Genomic DNA, 11,024 nt, shown 5'->3' with positions numbered 1-11,024 from the left:
TGCCATGTCTGTAATAAATAGTTTTACAAAATGTTAGTTTTAGGCTACTAAACTGTTCCGAGCTAGCAAGTGAACAGAGCTAGCGTGAATGAATAAACTCTGATCAGCTGTTATTACTACATTAGCCTAGGCTAATGTACATTATGGCTAGTCTAATGTACTTTAGCCTAGTACATTATGGCTAGGCTAATGTACTTTAGCCCAGCGTCACAGTCTTATTGCAAATATTAACACTTAAACAACTGTCCCAGTTTAGCTGACATTCTTGTCCCATTTCGCTAAACACCGTTTGACAAAATGGTTTGCTTCAAACACTTATTCACAAAAAAACAATATGTATTTGGCAAATATGTCTACTATAATTAAAAGATTTCCTAAAACACTTCATCATAATACAGTTCTGCAAATTGTTAAATAGTCTGTTTTTGGTTTAGCAGCCTTATTATGCAAAAGTAAAATTCGATATGTCACAGCGCATACCAAGCGATTTGCCTGACCTGATTAACTTTTTGCCACACACTTCCTGGGTACCACAGACCAATCAAAATGATTGTTTTATGTTAAGTAGTATTGAGGCAACAATTCAAAGACCTTTTCAGTGATTGGCTGCTAATATTTAAAAAGCACAGTGCCTCAAAGCTTATATGAATTTAAATTAAATTATATTTAGTTTTAAACAAATTTGACGGTTAGAAATTTGGCATTCAAACTTTAATTAGGTCTTGTTATTGATCACAAACAGCAGCCAATCAGTAAGCAGTAATTTGGTGGCAAACAAGAAGCATTCTTATTAATTGTTCCAACAGGAAACAAGAGCAGCGTACCGAGGAAAAAGTCTGAGGCTGCTGGGAAAAAGCAGAAGGATGTATTCAATACAATAGTGGCAGCATTTTTTCTTGTTCTGCACCATTTTGCTTATATGATATGATTGTTGTTGATTTATGATGGTATCCAGTTGACTGAATAACTGGACCTACAACTGTCTGGCAGAGAGTTCAAAGCAATGCTCAAAGGCCCACAGGGGTTTTGGTTGGGAGAATTTGGGGGGTTCCTCCCCCAAGAAAATTTGATGTTAGTTCACACAATGCTGGACTATTATCATTACAATATGTTTAAAAAAACACACACCGTGTGCCATTAAAAATAATAATCACAAAACATTGGAAAAACAGGCGTATAGTGAATGGATTTTAACTGATTTTCTCATCCTCCCATAGTCAGGCTGTAGCCACCAGCCAGCTGCAGGGACGCTATGGTTAGAATTTTATCTTTATCTCATCCACAAACAACTTATTTGTCCCATTTTGCACATATCACAGAGATACAACAGACTGCAGTAATGCCATCTCAGCACTTTTTATTTCCTTGTTGGAATAAAAGACACACATCAGACTTTATGATCCAGCTGATAAAGATTCATACTGTCTGTTAATATTTGACTTTTGTTCCAGGTTTTTTATTCCAGAGTTCAGAGCTGCTGTTCTGTGATCAGATTTCCTTAAAGAACACTTCAGGTTAAAGATGAATACAGAGAGTTGAGACTGTTTGTGAATCAACAGATGTTAAAAATCTCCTGCCGTTAGTTACATGTTTATTCTTCTTCTGGTTGGTTTCCTGGTTGAAGCTGCTGATTAATTTCACCGTCACTCATCAACTTGATTCAGATTATTTTCAGCACCTTAAGGGAACGTAACCAACAGTTTTCATCACGTTTGTGTCTGCAGGTGTTAAAATGATCTGATAAGAGTAGAGATGTTTTATGTTGCGATGTTGACTGCAATGGTGGAATCAACGAAACTCCAGAAGAAAGAAATAAGAGTATTTATCAATACTCTTGTCAGTTCTTTTTCATTACTAAAGAACTGAATTTTTAATTACTATTTTAAAAAGAATAAATTGAGAACATTGTTTCTTACAGCAGCAACAGCGATGTTTCCATCAGCAAAGTCACTATATAAATTCAATAATATCTCACTTTAAAGACAAACAGGATGGCAAAATTATACATAGACTGATAACATGTAGTGTATGAAAAATCTGATCAGGAGAACTTGAACAGATAGGACCTGAGCCAGGTGACCTCAATCACCATGGATACCTGGGAAGAGGACACAGACACACAGAGGAAGAGAGACAGCAAACAAACAATGAGCTCTTCTTTGTTTAGAAACAATATGTATATGCTAAATGTCTTTAAAGAAGCAGCGTTTTGTTTTTAAAAGCAAATTGTTTTATTGGCATATAAAATTGCCCCCCACCCCTCCGACTTCATCAGGTGGGGGACAATGATATAGTTTGATGCGGTATGTTGGTTTTCCTCCTATCCTCCCCAATTTTTTGAGTCACTTGCCGCCACTGGTGTGGGGGTTGAATGCAGCTCATTTTTGTAGGATACAGCAGAAAGGCCCATATACATACAGTACATTATATACAAACTTTGTATGAAGTTTGGTGTTATTATCATTTATTTTACAATAATTATAGGTCTGATATTTATAACTAAGTAGTGGGGATGACCTATGAGGGGAAGGGAAAAAATGGAGTGAGGGTGACAGTTTAGTGATAAATTGCTGTAGAAAAATACCATCAAAACTAAAATTTGTAGCTCTGTACTGCAGTTTTTCCTTTATTAGGACCTGAGCAACTAGCGGTTCACTCACACTCTCCATTCGAATATATGAGTATTTTTCTGTGTCCAGCTGCAGTTACTTATTGTCTCTACACACCTGACAGTACACATGTCAATCAACCTTTGACCAGGTCATGTGGGTCAAAAGTCTTTACTTTTCTAAAAATAGACTTGATGAAAATTAGGAAATTAATTTGTTTTACACACAAACTCATCAAGGGTTTTCAATTTACTAATTGAAATTCAAGTGAATGGACCCAAAACTTGCATGATTTTGATGACACAGGTGTGAGCGAGACAGACATGTCTCACCCTGCAGAAAATTCTCATCCTCACACCGTTGAGATTTGATGTTTCACCATGACAGAGGAAGTTGCTATAACTTTATTGTAAATGCTCCAGCCTGCACCAAACTTTATATGTTTGATAAGAGTCCCGGCCTGAACACGTCTACATGACAATATTCCATCAGTGATGCAAACTGGCTGAATAGCGCCCCCTACGAAATTTCAGCAAAGCAGCCCCAGCAGCAGGCAAAATAGTGGAAGTTTTTACAGCATGTTTGTCTTGTTTTAAGGAATAAAAGAATCACTGACCACATAACTTGTTACCGTGGATTATTTTGTAGTGAAAAAGGCATGGAGGTGATAGACCTGGTGACAGACATGGTGGCCACATTGACAGGCAGACATATGGGAGCCACAGCGCCGACACGGACTGGAGAAATGATGCGAAGGACAGGCATGGGAGTGACGGGGCTACAGAGAGGCCTGGAGGTCATGAAGCAGCAGACAGGCATGGGAGTTACGGGGCTACAGACAGATGCAGAGGGTATCATGCAGGTGACAGGCATGGGACTTACGGGGCTACAGACAGATGCAGAGGGTATCATGCAGGTGACAGGCATGGGACTTACGGGGCTACAGACAGATGCAGAGGGTATCATGCAGGTGACAGGTGTGGGAGTTACGGGGCTACAGACAGATGCAGAGGGTGTCATGCAGGTGACAGGTGTGGAAGGTATAGGGCTACAGGGAGGTGCAGAGGGCAACATGCAGGGGGCAGGCACAGGGTCTGTGGGGCCACTGCAGTACTCTTCACCCCGTCTCCTCCCTGAAACATTGTCATACAATTCGTACAAAATGTTCCCGTGCTCGATCTGCAGAGCGCCAGACAGGAGCTGGAAGGTATCAGTCAGTCTTTCATTCACCTTGCAGAATTTGTCTTCATGAGACATGGATTTCAGGAAACTCTTAAAACGAGTAGTTTGGGAATATTTCCTCATCAGTTCCCTGGCTGATTCCAGAGTGATGCAGAGTTGCTTCAGAGCATTGGTCACAGTGTCAGACATTTGACCCGGCCGCCTTTGTTTGATGGTCAGAACCAGTTCCTCCAGGTCTTTGACTCTCTGCGCAAGTCGTTGGCAGCGCTCCTTATTGGTCTTCGTCTTCTCAACCAAGTCGAGGATAGTTTTACAAAGGCCCAATATCGGTTCTATTGTATCCATGATTAGCTGTAGAGACAGACAGATAGTTAGCTTGAAATGGAATCAAATGGAGTCACAGTCAAGTGAACCAGATTGAGTTAAACTGAAACTGAAATGAAGAAAACCTTGACCTACACATATCTAACTGAATTGTGCTGAAGTGAATTTATCAGAAACCAAGTGAATTCAGAATGAACAAAATCTTGTGAACTGAAACTGAAGAGGTGCATTTGATCTCTGGAGGATATTTCCCATGAAAACATCTTTTCAAATCTCACCAGAGAGCCCAAAAATGCTGAGCCAGGTCATCCACGCTCCTCGCCATTTTGGTGGGAATTTCAATTTTAATGGCCTTTTTAATCCAGCCTACAAATTTGGCTTCAGAACTCACCACTAACTTCAGTTGACATTGGTTTTTCTTGCCATAATCATTCCTCCTGTTCATACTGACCATTAGAAGATCCCTTCATAATGCACTTACAATGGAAGTGATGGGAGACAAAATCCACAGTCCTCTTTCTGTGTGAAAATGTATTTAAAAGTTTATCTGAAGCTAATATGAAGCTTCAGCGTCCAAATGAGTCAAATCAAGTAGATATCTTTCAACATCACTGTTGTGAGTTCTCTCATGCCGTCTAAATGGCGGACTCTGGTGGACAGAATATTCACTACATTAGACCCCAATCATTCCCCTGCTCCTCCTCCAGAGCGTCACACTTGCTCTGCCAAGTTTTAGTGTGACACTAAAAAAGGACCTGGCTGAGACAGAACAGACCTGGGAGGCCAAGAATAAACAGTTGGAGGACGAGAACAAGAAACTCCAGGAACTATCTTTGAAAAAGAAGAAGAAGAAGATATTCAGATGTTGCTGGTTGCGCAGGAGGAGGGCAAACACCGAAACAGGTCTGGATAGCTGAACAGACAGAGGAGGAAAAAGCAAAGAGGGAAAAGAAAGAAAAGAAGACGGAGAATAAACAGATGGAAAAGGAGGAGAAGGCCGAGAAGAAAAAAGGTTTTTGGATTTGGATACAAAAGAGGAAGTGTGACAGCGACAGCGAGGTGGAGGAAGCTGCTGGCTGTTCAGCACAGTAGCAACCTCTTCCTCCCCCTTCACCTCCCCACCTTCCCTCCATCTCCCCTTCTCTACCCTCCCCTCCTTTCCTCCAACTCTCTTACCCCCACCCTCCCTCCTTCCTCCTGTCTCCTCCTCCACCCCCACCCTCTCTCCTGCCCCCCTCTATCTTTCCTCACCTCCTTCCTCCCCTCTTCAGGGCGGCACACTGGCTCAGTGATCAGCACTGCAGCATCACAGAAACACCTTCACCTGCCCGGCTGCTTGTTTCTGTGTGGAGTTTGCATTTTCTCCTCGTGTCTGCGTGGGTTTTCTCCCGGCACTCTGGTTTCCTCTCACAACACAAATACATGCAGGTTAGACTGATTGGAAACTCTAAATTACCCCTGAATTGTACATAAATATACCTCATTAAAAGTCAAATAAAAAAATTCAAATAAAAAAATTAAAAAGTGTCTCTCTGAGTAAAGACATATCAGTACAACTGTATGACTTAATACTGTGAATGTTAGAAAGTAGAAGGTGTCTTATCAAATGTTTCTAAGTAATGATTTAAAGAATTAAATATTTTCTGTGCTTCTCTTTAATCGAGCTAATGGTTCCTGACGGCATTTTACCTGTGGAGAAATGACTGTTTCAGTAATGTTTCAGTAATGTTTCAGTAATGTTTCAGACATAAACGTGTATTGATATCATTCAGTGTGACTAACTTCTGCCCTCACTATGTGTGTAGGTGTACAGCTCTGCAGCGAGTTAAACACACTTCCAATAAAGGTTGAATACAGCAGGTTGTGTCAGAAATCCACTTGATATGATTAACTCAGACTGCTGAAGCCTCACATAAGCTTAAGATAAACTTTTAAATGCATTTTCACACAAAATGACTGTGTGGACTTACCATGAAAGTTGAGACAATTTGTTCTGCTGTCCCCTAAGGGCCAAAAAAATGAATGCAGTTTTATGTTGACTTGTATTCATTGCAGCGAATAAGAATAAAATTAAACCAGCTATTCAGTACAAGTTTAGTTACCTCACAACTTTAAGGCAGCAAGGTTACATTTTTATGGTAAAGAACATCATGTAATTTGCCAATGTAACTTAACCGTAATGTAGTTGCTACACATGAATAGTAAAGGAACAGATACCTTCCCCCTAAAAATTTTTTGGTGCAATGACATTTAAACGATTCATTTAGGATTTTGTCCTGTAGCTCTTTAACTATTCAGCTGTCTGTTCCTGCAGTTATCTGCTGGTATAATTTTTTTTAAATGTTAAATCATGGTGTAACCTCAGACCTTACTAAACCTGTCAAACCGCAGCTCTGCAGCTTTGCAGCTCTGCAAGATTTTACCAGCTGATAGCTGCAGGAACAGACAGCCAGAGAGTTGAAGAGCTGCATGGTGAGAAGCGAGGAGGATTTATGAGTGCAGGTCCTGGTGGGAGGTGGCCGTTATCATTCTACCATTTCTGTAAATTTCATGCGTAGAGAACTCCCAAACTGTCGACATCAGCATTGGCACCACCTTTTCTGGGCTGATTTTAAACAGCCGATAACAGGTCGAACCATTTTCAACCCATGAAATACCAATTTTTATAAATTTGGTTTCAATGTTAATATTATTAACACCAGCGTTGATGTGATTCATCATAGTACAGTCATATAACTTAGTTTACAGCTCAAAAAACATGTTTTAGTGTGCAGTACCTCTTTAATTTATTAAGTCCATGTCATTTTAATTGATGTGATTGTCAGTTAATGCATATATATATGCAGTTGCTTCCACGGTTCATCCTCAGTTTAGTCTCTGCTGAATTATCTTCCTGGATTAAAACCATTTAATTTAGTAAATCTCTATTGTTTTAATTGATACGTTTGTCAATTTATACATATATATGCGGTTCTTGAGAAATAATAAGATGTCGGCCTGTTCCAAACAGGCACATTTTGAACGGGCACTGCAGTATTAGTAAGTCAGCCAACTGGACATGCTCACTGCACTTTCTTCACAGCTGAGATTCTTTGACTACAGGATTTATCTGAATCTGATATCAGTGTGTGTGTGTGAAGTCCGTCGCCGCCTTTACAGTGAAAGAATGCTGAGTGTCACAGAGACAACCACCTTCGTGAGGGTGTGTGAGGTTAGAATGTTATCTGCATGAATTCCCAGAAGTCTCATAGTCATGAACACTTTCCGCATGCTTAGGTTCATGAAAGTGGAGTTTGAAATGCTCCAGGGCATAAATTACTGCCACTGTAATTTTATTCAGTGCTTACAAACTTTACATTCAAAGCTTAGTAAAGGAAACTCTTTTCTTACCACCATGTTTTATCCCACGTAGAGTTATTTTAGTTAAAGCCGACACAGTCTTCCTACACTGTTGTGTGAAGCTGTGTTGACAGATAAATACACTTTTGTGCACAACAAACACTTGCCACCATCATCTGCCTGTAACATCATGTACACATTACTTGTACATATGTATAATATCAGTCTACCTGCTTATAAAATGTGTAAAGGTGTCTGTAAAAGAGTCTTTTACATATATTTTCACTATCCAGTGAAAACCATGTATCTCCAAAGATGGACATTTTAAAATTTTGTGATTAAATGTTTGGTAACACTTTACTGTAAGTCCCCTTTTTTTTAGCAATTATAAACAGTATATAAACATTTAATAAATGGGTTATAACACACCATAATGCAGTTGTACGTAGATATAAGAACCTTTTTAAGTGTTTATTAATGTGCAGTATTTGTCGACCTTTATAACTTCTCTCATGAAAACATTTTTTAAATATTATCATAACTGTGTTTTACCATATTGTCATTTATTATCTGTTTATACACCAGAATCCAGTTATGGGTGACCACACAAATACATTTATTAACTATTATATCTGTTTACAACTACATTATAATAGTGTGTTAAAAACCATTTATATTGATTGTTTATTTACTGTTTATCAATGTTTTACATGTTCCTTTATGTGTTGAGAAAACTGTCCTCCTTCTAAGCAAAACAAGCCATTTAAAAATGCATTGGTTTATCTGAAAAATCCACTGTCACAAAGCTGAAAGCAGCCTTTTCTCAGCCCATAAATAGTGAACATTTTGGAGATGCATCATTTTCACAGAACTGTGATGAAACATGTAAGATCTCATAAAGAAGCAAAGTTTTGAAATGAGTTCAGTTAGTTAGAAACAATCAAAAACCTTAAAAGATTATTCACCTGTGACTGGATGTTGACTGGAAGCAGCCTTTCTGGATCCGAGTCTGCCACCTGAAGAAATGAAAGTAAATTTGTGCCATCACACTCTTATGCACCTTTCTTATTCTTCTCAGGTGTTTATCTGAGACATCTGAAGCATCTGACGTCATGCCAATGCATTGCGATAGACAGAACAATAACAATAATCATCCATTTGTTCAACCTGCTCACCCTGTTCAGGGGGTTCAGACAATACAAATATTTGTTTGACTGCTTTAGTTACTTTTCAGATTACAGTTTTACATAAAACACATTTGATCAGATTATAAGATACAACACATTATTAAATATTAAATCAGTTGTTTCCAACCTTTTAGTCTTGTGAGCTCTTGTATAAAATCAGTGTGTAGTTGTGGCTCCTTGTCACATTTCACATGTCTATGAGTTGTTAACAGCTCCACCAAATAGTGATTTTTCCCTCTAAACTTCTCACATGCTTTCATTTCAATAAATGTTCAAAAAATCCAATATTTCACCAAAAATCAAAGATTAGAGAAAAAGTCCAAAAAATAAAAACAGATTTGTGTATCACAACTTTGTTTTTTCCTCTTTCCTCTCCCATTAATCATACACACACAATACTTGTTAGTAGATCAGTTCATTGTTGTTTTGACTCGAAACATGAGATTTGATGACAATAAGAAAAACATCGACAATCTCCAGCCGTATTCTATGTAGCTGATCTCAGACGGCCAGGGCTTGAATCCAGAACCTTCTCGCTGTGAGGCAACTGTGCTAGCCACTGAGCCACCATGTCGCCCTAAATCAAACATTTTATAAAGATTTTGTTGAAAAGAAGAAAGTTATTTTCCCTGTTACATTTTGTCTAAGTGAGAAAGACTAACTGAGACTGACTACTGTATTGGTGTGTTTATTATTTGTGTATATTTGTCAGTGGTGGAAGAAGTACATCATTTGATTATTAATAGTGAAGCATCAGTGTTAGAGCAGCATGTTACTGTTGTAGCTGCTGGAGGTGGAGCTAGTTTACACTACTTTATATACAGTTAGCTAGTTTAGTCCAGTGGTTCCCAACCTAGGGGTGGGGCCCCTCCAAAGGGTCAGCAGATAAATCTGAGGGGTCATGAGATGATTAATGGGAGAGGAAAGAAGAAAAAACAAAGTTCTGATACACAATTATGAAATCTTAAGTAGCATCAAATGGAAATACTCAAGTAAAATACAAGAACTTTAAAATTGTACATAAGTATAGCATTTGACTAAATGTATTTAGTTACTTTCCAAGAATTATATTTGTGTCTTTACATATTTTAGCATTTAAACATCACCACTCATGTTGTATCAGTCACCTCTTTTAATCACAGAGAGAATCAGTAATCAAAATAAACATAAAGGCTAAAAGATTAAAAGAAAGTAACAACAACAACAACAAAAATACAGACTTGTTTCAGTTTGCTTGTTGTTATAACCAGTAACCACTAGATGGAGCACATTTCAGTTTGAGATGGAGTTACAACAGCCAGTGTTAAATCTCCTGAGTAACAAGCAGTGATGGAAAGTAACTAAGTACATTTACTGAAGTACTGTACTTAAGTACAATTTTGAGGTACTTATACCTTACTTGAGTATTTCCATGTGATGCTACTTTATACTTCCACTCCACTACATCTCAGAGGGAAATATTGTACTTTCTACTCAACTACATTTATTTGACAACTTTAATTACTTTTCAGATCAATATTTTACATATAAAACATTTGATCAGTTTGTTATATATATATTGCTATTGATTAGACTATTCAACAGTATAATGTGTTGAAAGCATTAAAATGTTTTAGTGAAGAAAGCTGAAAGTACAGAGACTGACTGACAAACGTTCGTCTGCTCTGAACATGAACTCTGTACTTTGTGGTGTTTCAGGAGGAAAACTGCCTCAAATAAACTCTCATTTTAGTTTCAATATTTTCTCCAGAAGCTTTGAATGAGACCCTGAGATGAAGACAGAAGAAAACACTTTGTTCAATGTTGAAATAATAACTTTATTGATTATGTAAAGCTTCAGATTGTTCACACATCCGATCAGTAAAGTCTGTTAAATGACTCTTGTTCAATGATTTCATGTACGGATTCACTTCATCCACACAATCAGTTAGTTTAACCCACAATGTACAAGAACATAATAAATGATTATTATCATGATAATTACAGTTTGATTGTACATTTCTTTATGAATCTACAAAGTGATGAGAACAAAATATCTATGATGAAGGAAGTTCTGCTGTTTTCTCTGTTTAAGACACTGAGGTGGAAGAGAAACAACAGCACACAAATACATCAATACAAACATGAAACTAACATTTAGAACAAAGAGAAGTTCACATTTTCATCTGAAGAAACATCAGTGAAGGTTAAAAACATCATCATGAGCAGTGATAGCCTCCATGGATAAAAACACACAGCAAAAAGTGACATTTAAAGAAACTCAAAACATTAAAAGAACAACAAATGAAAAGAAAATAAGTGTTGACAATCCCAGTTTGATTGACAGTTGATCTCTGTGCAGTTCAGAAACACCACAGCAACGAGCTCTCAGAAACAATGGAGA

This window comes from Thunnus maccoyii, chromosome 5 (genome assembly GCF_910596095.1).
Source record: "Thunnus maccoyii chromosome 5, fThuMac1.1, whole genome shotgun sequence".
In the NCBI taxonomy this organism is placed as follows: domain Eukaryota; kingdom Metazoa; phylum Chordata; class Actinopteri; order Scombriformes; family Scombridae; genus Thunnus; species Thunnus maccoyii.
Note: the sequence above shows the minus strand (reverse complement) of the source record.